At 41.2% G+C, this 13,017-nt stretch overlaps 1 long non-coding RNA gene across 1 annotated transcript in view; it reads right to left on the reverse strand.

Annotated features, from left to right (window-relative positions):
• The window catches only part of LOC116476518 (uncharacterized), a 59,287-nt gene extending 46,304 nt beyond the window's left edge, over positions 1 to 12,983 (reverse strand). Inside the window, exon 1 of the long non-coding RNA XR_004250224.2 lies at positions 12,680 to 12,983. This is a non-coding gene — a long non-coding RNA (uncharacterized LOC116476518). The remainder of the gene's footprint in view (positions 1 to 12,679) is intronic.
• Positions 12,984 to 13,017: the final 34 nt, after the last annotated feature.

The raw sequence follows: 13,017 nt of genomic DNA on the forward strand, positions 1-13,017 counted from the left end.
CAGACTGAGTTGGGAAGCCCAGCAAGGCCTGCCTGTTCAGGTTCCCCTTGGCCTCTCTGTGCAGCTTTTCATCCTCCAGAGTATGGGGTAGGACTCTGTCTGGAATGAGGGTCTTTGACCCACAATCAGATTAGAGTCCTGCCTTGGAGCAGGTAAAAGGAGGACAGGAGAAGGTCAGAGAAAGAGACTCTGTTGGCCGGGCGCGGTGGCTCACGCCTATAATCCTAGCACTTTGGGAGGCCGAGGCAGGCAGATTGCCTGAGCTCAGGAGTTCAAGACCAGCCTGGGCAACACGGTGAAACCCCGTCTCTACTAAAATACAAAACAATTAGCCAGGCATGGTGGCGTGCACCTGTAGTCCCAACTACTTGGGAGGCTGAGGCAGGAGAATTGCTTGAACCCAGGAGGCGGAGGTTGCAGTGAGCCAAGATCGCGCCACTGCACTCTAGCCTAGGCAACAGAGTGAGACTCCGTCTCCAAAAAAAAAAGAGAGAGAGAGATTCTGTTTCCTGAGACCTGCTCCTGAGCCCTAAAGCACCTCAACATTGTAACAAAAGACTGTAACAAGGACTCTGGGAGTTATGAGACAGGAACTATGGATGAAAACCAATATATTAATATTTATATAATAGTAATATCATAGCCTCTAAACAGGAGGAAAAGCAGTTGTTAGTTGGATTTTCTAGTTAAAATAAATAAAATTTAGTGGGTTACTCCTGTAATAGTCTATATATAAGGTCAAGTTTGATCTAAGAGCATTTTTCGTAATACTAAAATCAAATAGGAATTCTCTCCTCTCTCTATGTTCCTCAGGAAATGCCCAAATTTCCAAACAGTGCTGATGTGATTTAAGATTTCCTCCTTTAGCATCTAGAAGACTACTTTAAAAAAAAAAAAAAAAACTTATTTCAGAATAAATTTACCAAAAAAATATGAAAATAGTGCAAAGAGTTCCCATACATCCACACCAGTTTCCCGTTATTAATATCTGATATTAGTACGGTACATTTGTAACTTAATGAAACAATGCTGATATGCTATTATTAACTGAAGTTCATACTTTATTCTGATTTCCTTAGTTTTTTACCTAATGTCCTTTTACTGTTCTAATAGCCCACCCAGCATACCACGTTACATTTAGTCATCATGTGTCCTCTTGGCCATGACAGCTTCTCTGACTTCTCTTGTTCTTGATAATTTTGTCAGTTCTGAGAAGTACTATTTGGGTATTATACAGGATATCTCTCAGCTGGGATTTCTCTGATGTTTTCTTATGACTACACTGGAGCTATATGTTTTGGGAAGGAAGACCACAGAAATACAGTGCCATTTTCATCATGTTATGTCAACATGATCTATCACTGCTGATGTTCACCTTAAGCACCTGGCTGAGGTAGTGTTTGTCAGGTTTCTCCACTGTAAAGTTACTCTTCTCTATACCATATTCTTTGGAAAGATGTCACTATGCACAACCCACACCTAATTAGAAAGGAGTTATGCTCTGCTTCCTCAAAAGTGGAATATCTACATAAATTATTTGGGCTTTTCCTATGCAGGAGATTCATCTATTCCCCCTCATTATTTTTTAAATAATTTATTCATATCAGTATGGACTCAAGAATATTTTCTACTTTAGGTAATAATACAATACTATTTTATTTATGTTGTTGCTCAATTTTTTCCAAGACTGACTAGTGGGACTATTGGGAGCTCTTTCCATTTGCTCCTGTATCCCTTTGACATACTCCCTTGTGTTTTTATTGGGCACTTCCCTACTTTCTGGCACTATAAGATGTTCCAGTGTCCTCTTATTTTGTTATCTTTTTTTGTGTCTTATTTTGCCCTGGTTCTAGAATCAACCATTTCTTCAATGAGCTCTTGCCCCCTCCTTTTCTTTAGAGAGAGAGAATATCATTTCTTTACCTTCCTGTCACATGACTTCCCCTGCACTCTTTGACGAGTCAGTGATCTCCATACTCTGGCCCACTCCGAAACCCTTAAAAACCTTAGCCTCAAATTCCCTGAGGAGACAGATTTGAAGTTTCCTTCTGTCTCCTCATTCAGCAGCCCTATCTATGATTAAACCTCTTTCTCTGCTGTAACCCCGTGTCTTGGCATATTGACTTCCCATGCACATTGAGCAACAGACCTATTACAGTTGCATCTCCTGCTTCCCCACTTTTGTTATTATACAGGAGATGGAAACTTCCCTAGTGGACCCATTCAGAGATAATTGTTCTGGGAGGCATTCCTGGGGCTGAGACCAGAAATTATTACTCCAGCCCTTCCAATGATTTTATAAGTACCTAATTTCCTGTCTTAAACTTTTTTTTGTTGTTTAAAATAGTTGGCGAGTTTTCTGTAAGGGAACAGTGAAATAAACGACACTGAGTGCATTTTACAATTTGACCTTGAATCCTCTTCTCAAACCTTATTCATTCCTGCAAGGATGCTTCATGCTATGGCTACACAAATTCATTTACCATTCTAGAATTTAATCTCTACGATGCCCTCTCATTTTGCAACTGCCATTCCTTCTATTTTAGTCACCTTCCTTTTCTTCCTAATTGTATGAGTTATCAATTGTTGCAAAGCAAATTATCTGAAAACTTCATAACTTTTACAGCATTTATTATCTAACATTGCTGTGGATCAGGAAACCAGGCATGGGTACCTGGATCCCCTGCTTCAGGGTCTCTCACAAAGCTGCAATTCAAGTGTCTTCCAGGGCTTAGTCGTCTCAGGATTTGACTGGAATAGAATTAACTTTCAAGTTCACTCGCATGGTTGTTGACAGGATTTAGTTCCTTGTTTGCAGTTGGCCAAAGGCTACCCTCAGTTCTTTCCTAGCAGACCGCTCCTTTGGGACAGCTCACAAAATAGCAGTTTGCTTCATCAGAGCAACAAGCAAGAAGAGCCAGAGATGAAGCGTGCTAGCAAGATGAAAGTCATAATCTTTTAGATCTAATCTTCGAAGTGACATCCGATTATTTTTGCCATATTTTCTTCGTTGGAAGCAAGTCACTATGTCCAGCCCATGCTTAAGGGAAAGGGATTATACAAGGGCATGAACACCAAGATGAGGAGATCATTGGGAGCCATTTTAGAAGGCTGCCTCCTATCACAGTAATGAACTTTTCTCATTCCTTCTTTTTAAAATTTGTTTATACATCTGTGTTATATGCCACATTGTATTATGTTAACTGTGTGCATATTTTATTTTTCCTTGCATTCTTAGCACTTGGGTAGTATCTGTAAATCTAGCACATTTACTGAGTAGGCTGTGACTAAATGTTGAATGAATACATGTATATACATTCATCATGTATACATTCATTCACTGAGATTTCATGAGCTGCAAGTTATACCTTTATCCAGTTATCTACATTAAGTGCTAAGGTCACTCAGTACAGGGCTGTTTCTGTCCACTTAAATTTTGTTCTTCTTGAATACTTTATTTTGGTGTAGAATGCAACTATGAACAAGCCAGAATAATGCATAAAGGCTACTATACTTGAACTTTACTCTCTGAGTTGGCCATTGACTCACTTCTGTGAGTCAAACTGATATTTATCTTAATAGAGAAACTAAACTGCAGTGTGTTTTGGACTGTGGGTAATTAAAAACAAATTGAGTTCCCTCAGTAACAACAAAGCTAATAAGTATTGGCAAAAATTTGATTCCTTGTTCTCTATATTTCTATTTTAGTCTTTGAAGCCTAGGACGCTTTCTTGGCAATCTAAAATTCTGCACTAAATGCTATCATTTTCTGAAAATTAGAATCCTTTTTGATAACTTCCAGACTCATTTTACCACTCCACTGTTATTTTGTTTGAATTTTGCCTTCAGTGAAGTTGAAAATATTTTTGTGATAGAAAAAAGACAAAATCAATTAAGAATACCAAAAGACCGGCCAGGCGCAGTGGCTCACTCCTGTAATCCCAGCACTTTGGGAGGACGAGGTGGGCGGATCATGAGGTCGGGAGATCAGGATCATCCTGGCTAACACGGTGAAACCCTGTCTCTACTAAAAATACAAAAAATTAGCCAGGCATGGTGGCGGGCACCTGTAGTCCTAGCTACTCGGGAGGCTGAGGCAGGGGAATGGCACGAACCCAGGAGGTGGAGCTTGCAGTGAGCCGAGATCGCACCACTGCACTCCAGCCTGGGTGACAGAGCAAGACTCTGTCTCAAAAAAAAAAAAAAAGAATACCAAAAGACCTAATTCAGTACTCCACTGTGCATATTCTTTTACCTATGAAGATCACCATTTCAGCAAAGTCAACATCATAAATGATAACAGTAATAACAAAGACTTCAATGTTATAAAACATTGATGTTATATAACATCGATACGATGTTATAGTATCATAACCAAATTCTTAAAATCATGTTATGTTTTCTCCATTAGTAAAGATTAGTAAAAGAATATATCAAAAATATACTATCAAGTTAAAGAACATAACAGAAATTTCTATGTAGTAAAAATATGGGGAGAGGATGTCTAAATATGAAGATCCAGCATGGAAAATATGTCTGGGTGGTCAATCCGGAAAGGAGGGTGGGATGAGGCATATACCATTAGTAGGCATCAGAAATTATGTCAACTCACCCTTGGTATTGACTGGTATCTGGGCAGAGGCAAGAGGCAAACTTGATCCTGATTTGGACGGAAACAAGGCTTTGCCTGCAAGAGATCTTGCCCCAAGCCTGAAATCCCAAGGCAGGTAGATCAAAGCACTAATATACTCAATCAAAACGACATAATAATCATTCGGTAGCCAGTGGGAAAGCTGGGGAGTCTGCATCTGCATGAAGGAAAAACGTCACGTGGTGACAATCAGAGCTCGAGAACACTTCAGACTGTAACATAAGCAAGAGAATATTCCCATCCTTGCTCCCACTTCTTCATGTCCCCTTTCCAATTCCCCACTCATAAGAAGAGGAGTTGCTAAGCCTACTGAAAAAAGACCAAGACTTTTACTGGTAGGCACACACATTTTACTGATTGGTGAGGTTATCCTTAAACTTCAAGGTAGCTGAGCTACCTTAAAGCTCAGCACCCATTCATGGCACTCACTTGTCTGCTTTCTGTCTCAGCCTCTGGCAGGACTTGTGCCCTAGAGGCAGGTTAGCCACTTTCTACCATTACTTCTATTCCACATATGGAGTTAGATAGCTGGACTCAGCCCCTGTTGCATCTTTCTCTTTGTGGATCCTACTTAGGCCTCCAGGCTTAAGCCATATGCTTAAAAGAGTTTTCTCAGAGAACTCTGCACTGAAGGTTATTAGCTGATATTAATGAAGTATGGATGGGGGCAAAGATAATTATTTTTGTTGTAATATCCAAACTTCTTTTATTCTCCTTTCCCAGAATGATGGCTTGGGATGCGCCAATGTAACCTTTTCTCTGAATTGATTAAAGCAGAATCCTGCTCCCCGCAAAACAACAAACTTCTAGGTTTATCTGGAAGCAGGTGATTCAAATATGCTCACAAGCAAGTGTGATCACTTTCCACATGGCATTAAGTGTTTTCCCACTGCTCTACTCCACTAATTCCACTAATTCTACTCCAATGAGTACTATCATATCTCCCACTAGGCACACTGACCACTTCCCCTTGTTTTGTCCATCTTCCTCCATAACTATTTCCTCTAGGTATCACCACATCTAGCTGGTACTGCTGCCCCTACTAGGCACTGCTTCTGTATCTTCTGGGCACTGCCACACCCACAAGGCACTGCTGACTCTGCCAGACTCTACTGCTGATTCCCTGGTAATATCCTAGGTGGCATCTACCAAGTAACAGTGCTACTTCTCTACATGATGTCTTGTCCACTGGAGACTGCTGCCTTTTCCTCCAGCAACCACAGAACTCTCCAGGCTCTGCCATCTCTGCCAAGAACTATTGTGGTTGCTATTGACTGACACCAGCACGGATACACTGGAATTCCGAAGCCACTTTAGTATGGAAATCAAGGCACCCTTGCTGTGGTACATTCATTCCTATGGGAGATATTATGTGTAAATATGGAAATACAGGATTAGAACATCAATGAAAGATAACAATTGGCAATGTAGATTTGGAAACCATCTCAATACTGGTGAAAATTAAAGCTGTGAGTGCATGAGCACCACACCCCCTCCCCGGGCCCCAAACATTTAAAAAATAAGAGCAGAGGGCTGAGAACAAAGTTTGAGTAGAAGCAGCCAGAAAGAAGAAATCAACGAGATAGAAAAGCCTCAAAGTCCTAGAAAATGATGAAGCTTTCATCTTAATTGTAGGTGACTAGGTGTTCCTCTTATTCTACACTGATAGAATTAAAAGCAGTAATGTATTGTTAGGAAAAGCACTGGACTAGTGGCCAGGAAATCTGGATTCTAACCCAGTTTAATTAACTTGCTCTGTACTCCTTGGATGAATTACTTTCCATCTTTGGGTCTCAGCTTCCTCACCTCTAAAAGAAGAATATTGGACCAGGTGATTGTTAGGCAGTTTTTTTCAACTTTATGATTTTGTGAATTACATACGGAAAGTTAAAAATGTTTACAATCCATAGCCACTGAAGGTCTTCCTCATATATTCCCACAGTCCTAACACAGATGCTTAGTGACCTTACAAAAAAGCAGGAGACACTGGACATAATTTCCTAGAAAAAAATATACCAGGCTGGGCTCAGTGGATCACGCCTGTAATCCCAGCACTTTGGGAGGCCGAGGCAGGCAGATCATGAGGTTAGGAGATCGAGATCATTCTGGCCAACATAGTGAAACCCTATTTCTACTAAAAACACAAAAATTAGCTGGGCATGGTGGTGCACACCTGCAGTCCCAGATACTCGAGAGGCTGAGGCACGAGAATCACTTGAACCTGGGAGGCGGAGGTTGCAGTGAGCTGAGATTGTGCCACTGCACTCTAGCCTGGCAATAGAGCAAGACTCCACCTCAAAAATAAATAAATAAATAAATAAAAGGAAGAAAAAATATACCATTCCAAAAGTCTCCAATTTTCCTGATCTTCACTACAGGACCATGTTTACTAGAATTTATCAAAGCCTCTGTGTTTTCTTTAACTGGAAAATACTTATTTAAAAAACTATGAAAATCTGAACATACATTACAAATTACAAGACTCATGGCAAAATGATCCTTCTTCTTATAAAAAACTTACAAAACTTATAAAAAACTTAGAGGTTTCTTCTTCCATAACTCTTACTATTTATATATGTGGTTTCCTACAAATATTTTTCTTATACTTTTTTATATGTAAGAAAAATAAAGTTTTCCTTATTCTGCTGCAAAGTAGCTTCAAAATTCTTATTCCACAGAGGATTTCTAATCTCTTCTATTTTGGTTTTTAAGATAATCTTTATTACTGTCTTGTTCTGTTTTACATTCTAATTAATTCATTATGCTCATGCAAAGGTAAGAAGAAGAAAGCTGTTGTGATGAGAAGGTATCTAGAGATGTCATTAATAATATTAATTTAATACTGATTTTAAATATTTTAGTCTTTTAGTCTTTTACTTGTCAATCCCCACTATACTCCCCATGAGATATAAGAAGGAGTAACGGCTCTATTTTACAAAGTTGAAGGCAATTTGTCCAGAGCACTTTTCATGACTGTTTAGGCCACAATACAAAATCCTTTAAAATTCAACTAGCTATGTCTTTTTTAAACAAGTTTATTGAGGTATAATTGGCATAAAATAAACTGTGCATGATTAAAATGTACGAGTTGAGAAGTTTCAACATACGCATCTGTGAAACCATCATTTATAATCAAGAAGATGAACATATCCATCACCCCAAAAAGCTTCCTCCCACTCCTTTGTGGTACTACCCTCCCATCCATCTCCACAACACCACCCCCGCATTCCCAGGCAACCACTGATCTGCATTTTGTCACTATAGGTTAGTTTGGATTGTCTAGAATTGTATATGAATGGTGTCACACCATAGGTACTCTTTTATTGCGGGGGAGGATCGGGCTTCTTTCACTCAAAATAGTTATTTTGAGACTCATCCATGTTGTTGAGGTATACCAATCAACCATTCCTTCTTATTGCTTAGTAATATTCCATTTTGTGGATATACCACAATTTATTTTCCATTCACCTATTGATGGACATTTGGGTTGTTTCCAGTTTGGGCCTATTACAATTAAAGCTGTGTATATTCATGTATAAGCCTCTGTGTAGACATATGCCTTCATTCCTCTTGGGTAAATACCTAGGAGTAAAATGGTTAGATCATGTAGTAGGTGTATATGTAGCTTTTTAAGAAATAGCCAAACTCTTTTCCAAATTGTTGTATTATTTTACATTTCCAACATGCAGTATACAAGAATTTCAGTTGTTCCACATCCTTGTCAACACGTGATATGATCTGTCTTTCAAATTTTAGCCATTCTAGTAGCTACAGTGCACCATGAAACCTTATTATTTTCCTAATTTGCATTTCCCTAATGATTAATGGTATTAATTCATGCACTTGTCATCTATAAATCTTTGGTGAAATGTCTATTCAAATATTTTGCCCATTTTAAAAAGTTGGGTTGTCTTCTTATTGGGTTGTAAGGGTTATTTATGTATTCTAGTTAGAAGTCTTTTGCCAAATATATGTTTGCAAATACTTTCTCCAAGTCTGCGGCTTACCTTTTTATTTTCTTAACAGAGTCTTTTAAAAAGCATAAGTATTTAATTTTGATGAAGTACAATTCATCCTTTTTTTTTTCATTTATAGTTTGTGCTTTTTGTGCCATCTTTAAGAAGTCTGAGAAATCCAAGGTCACTAAGATATCTTCTAGAAGTTTTGTGATTTTAGCTCTTACATTTAGATGTATGATCCATTTTTAGTTAATTTTTATATATAGTATTGATGGCAGTGGCAACCCGTCTGGAGCAGCTGCTGGAAAGATGCAACCTGCAGTAAGGGAGGCCTGGCCAGGGCTGCACACTCCACAGAACCATGAAAACAGGAACAGGCTGAAGCCCCACCCACTTCTGAGTTGGTGGGGTGGGAGCCCTGCCCTCCTGGGCACAGCTGCAGCTGCCCAACCACAGCTGTGGACCTGAGCATCCTTGTGCTCTCAGCAGCCCAGGAAGCCCCTTGTCCCCACAGGCTTGAAAGTGCCTGCTCCTGCTGTCTGGCCTCTCCCTGCTTCTGGCGCAGAGCAAAGTTGTGGTCAAGCCCAGACACCGTCACAATCTGACAGGTGTGTGCATGCTTGGGGCAACACTGACATGCCAGCCCCCTGCCACTTCAGCCCCTTCTGGACTTTGGATGCTGATGAGCATCAGGGGAAGCTGAGGGGGCACTGAGGGCAGTTCAGTGTGGGTCTGCAGGCTCCCCTTGGCACAAACAGCCTTGGTGCCATGGATAGTGGCATGAGGCAGACAGGCTCCTGAGCAAAAAGGGGTGGGTCCTCAGCAAAACCCTACCTTTAGGCAACTGAGAGTCTGAAGCCTGGGGGCTGGGCTGCCAGGTCCTCAGACTGGAGTGAGAACTTATGGCACTTTTTCTGCTGCCCATGGACCAATGAGCATGCACTTCCTCCCTCTTGAGCCCATAAATACCCTAGGCTCAGCCAGACTCAAGAAACATGGGGACAACCTGCCTGCGTGTAGGAGCTACCCACTCCAGGTCTCCTCTCTGCTGAGGGCTGAGCAGACATCCTGACCACCTGCCTGCAGAAAGGAGCCACCCACTGTGGGTCTTCTCTCAGCTAAGAGCTGGGCAGACATCCGGACAACCTGCCTGCAGAAAGGAGCTACCCACTTAGAGTCTCCTGAGAGCTATACTGTCACTCAATAAAGCACCTGTTCACCCTACTCACCCTCCAGTTGTCTGCATACCTCATTATTCCTGGATGTGGGACAAGAACTTGGGACCTGCCAAATGGCAGGACTGAAAGAGCTGTAACACAAACAGGGCTGAAACACCCCCTCACTCCCCGTGTTGCAAGCAATGAGGAGAGAAGAGAGAAGGACAGAAGAGCTTTGACACTTCGGGGAGCCCAGGCCTAAGAGCTCCCTGAGCCAGGACTGTAACACCCTCTTTGGGGCTCTGCATTTCCTGGCATCTCAAAACTTCCAGGTGCCACCACGTTCCCTAGTGCCAGCAGTGGAAGCCACTTGTGGTACTCCTGGTCCAGCCACAGCTTTGCAGGAGCCAGCGCCCATGCCAGCACCTGGAGCTGCCCGCCCCACCACAGCTGGTGTGCCTGGCTGTGCACAGCGGCCAGACCTCGCGCTCACTTGCTCACGCACCCCTCACCACTCTGCACCTGGCTCGTCCTTGGCAGGCATGGGATCTGGGCCAGTGGCATGAGCCGAGTGCAGCCTGCAAGGCCAAATGGGCAGAATGAGCCCAGTGGGCCTGAGCAAAACTCGGGCAAAGGAGCCACTGGCCACAGAGGTTTCTGGCTGGCAAAGCAACACTCCAAGGATCCTGTGACAGTATTAGGAAAGGAGCAAGATATTAAGAGACTTTTGGCATATGCTATTCAATTTTTTCAGGTTTATTTGTTGAAAAGATTATCTTTTCCCCCATTGAATTGCCTTGGCATATTTGTCGAAAATCAATTGATGACATATGTATAGATACATCTCTGGGTTCTATATACTGTTCCATTACTCTATTTTCATACCTATACTATACTGTGTTGATTAGCTCTTATTATAATGTCTTGAGATCAGGTAGTGTAAGTCCCAAAACTTTGTTTTTCTTGATGAAAGTCTTGACTATCCTAGGTCCTTTGCATTTCCATATAAATTTTAGAATTAGTTTGGTCATTTCCATCAAAAAGAAATCTGCTAGAATTTTTATTGGAATTTCCTTAAATCTGTTGGTCAATTTAGGCACAAATGATATCTTAAAAATGCTCAGTCTTCTGATTCATGAACATAATATATCCCTATTTATTTAGGTCTTCTTTAATTTCTCTTAACAATGTTTTTTATTTTTAGATTCGGGGGTACACGTGTAGGTTTGTTACATGGGTATATCGAACGATGCTGAGGTTTAGGCTTCTAATGATCCAGGTCACCCAAGTGGTGAACATAGTACTCAATAGTAGTTTTTTCAACCCTTTTGGAATCCCCAGTGTTTATTGTTCCCATCTTTGTGTCTGTGTACTCAACGTTTAGCTCCTACTTATAAGTGAGAACATACGGTATTTGGTTTCCTGTTTCTGCATTATTTTGCTTAGGACAATTGCCTCCAGCTGTATTCATGTTGCTGCAAAAGATATGATCTAGTCCTTTTTGTGGTTGTATAGTATTCCATGGTGTATATGTACCACATTTTCTTTATCCAATCCACTATTGATAAGCACCTGGGTTGATTCCATGTCTTTGCGATTTTATAGTTTTCAGTATACATGTCTTTCTCATCTTTGGTCAAATTTGTCCCTAAATTTGCTGCTTTTTTTTTTGGCTGATAAATTTAAACATTTTCCATTTCTATTTGTTCATCGCTAGCATATAGAAATACAACTGATTTTTGTATATTTGATTTTGTATCTTGCAACTTTTGTAAACTCACTTATTAGTTCTAGTAGCTTTTTTGTAGTATCCCACAATTTTCTTAGGCAAATAAATGCAGTGCTACAACTTCCGTTCCAACTTGGATGCCTTTTATGTATTTGTCTTGTTTTATTTCATTGACCAGAACTTCCAATACAATGTTTAATTGAAGGCAATTTTTACAGAGTAATATTTCTAACTCCCAGGCCCAGATTAGGCTGAACTATGGAAGCTTCTTGAATTTCATATCTTTTGGAATTTACTAAATCATTATTTATACTTCATTTTTAAGCTTTTCCCTTTTCCAGTGTTCAAATATTCATCAAATGTTCAAATATTGAACCACTATCATGCTGGCTGTCAGGGAAATAATGGTGCACAAACAGGCATGGACCTAGCCCTAATGAAGTCTTACCGTACTACCGAGGCAGTTTAAAACAGGAATTAAAAACACAGGTTCAGGGTTCTGTCTGGTTTGGTTTGAATCTGGCTCTGCTCCTTAATGGTTGTTTGACCTTGGAAAAGTTAATCGACTTTTCTAAGCCTGTGTCTTAGTGAAGGTATTAATAATACCTACTCACAGTATTGCTGTGAAGATTAAACGAATTAATACCTTTAAAGTCCTTAAAATAGGGTTTGACATATAGTAAATGGTCAACGAATATTATTATTAGAGGGAAGAATTAGCTCTTCACAGGGTGAATCTACAAGTGACTGGTGAAGGAGGGGTGTCCAAACAAGAAGCATAAAAAGCAGTTTAACTGCTAAGCATAGAGGCAGCAGTGTCAGCTGTACCTGGGTTAAAATCCTCGCTCTGCTGTTTATTGTCTAGGCAACTTCAAGCAAACGACTTAAACAAGAGCAATGCCTGTAAAGTGCCTAGTGCAGTATTTGGCACACAACAGATGCTTAAAAGACAGCAATTATTGATTCAGACATCCTGAAGAGCAGTAATATCACTAACATGTGTTCATCATCATATCTATCATTTATCAAAGCTCAGGATTTTGAACCTTGTAATTACTTTTCATGCATTCCCTTATGCTTAACAACTCGGCTAGGTGAACACAATCCATTTCCTCATAAAGAAACAAGATGATCTTTGTGTATCTATGATCAGTGGGGAGGCTGGAGGTCTGGGAAGTGGTACCTTGGAGCCCAACTGTTGACCAAACCAGGGCTCTCAGTGCGGCCTTGGTCGCCAGCGGGGTGCTCGACTTTCCGCTCCGGAGACGGCACCAGGAGAGATGGGAGTCTGCCAGGCCGTTTCCATGGCCACCTTATGAAGCCCCTGCTCCGGGAGCCTGACAGGCGAGACTCTCCTTCGCCGCCACCTCTCGTCTCAGATGACCATCTGGGCTCGAAAGCCCTCAGGAGCTGCGGAGCGCGGGTCGGTAGGGGCGCTGCAGAGGAAGGTTAGGCGCCGTCTCCAGGCAACGCGGGGCGGGGCGGGGGGGGGGGGGGGAGCGGGGCTTTGCGTCACAGAGG

The sequence above is a fragment of the Hylobates moloch genome, unplaced genomic scaffold, assembly GCF_009828535.3.
Source record: "Hylobates moloch isolate HMO894 unplaced genomic scaffold, HMol_V3 SCAFFOLD_11, whole genome shotgun sequence".
NCBI lineage: Eukaryota > Metazoa > Chordata > Mammalia > Primates > Hylobatidae > Hylobates > Hylobates moloch.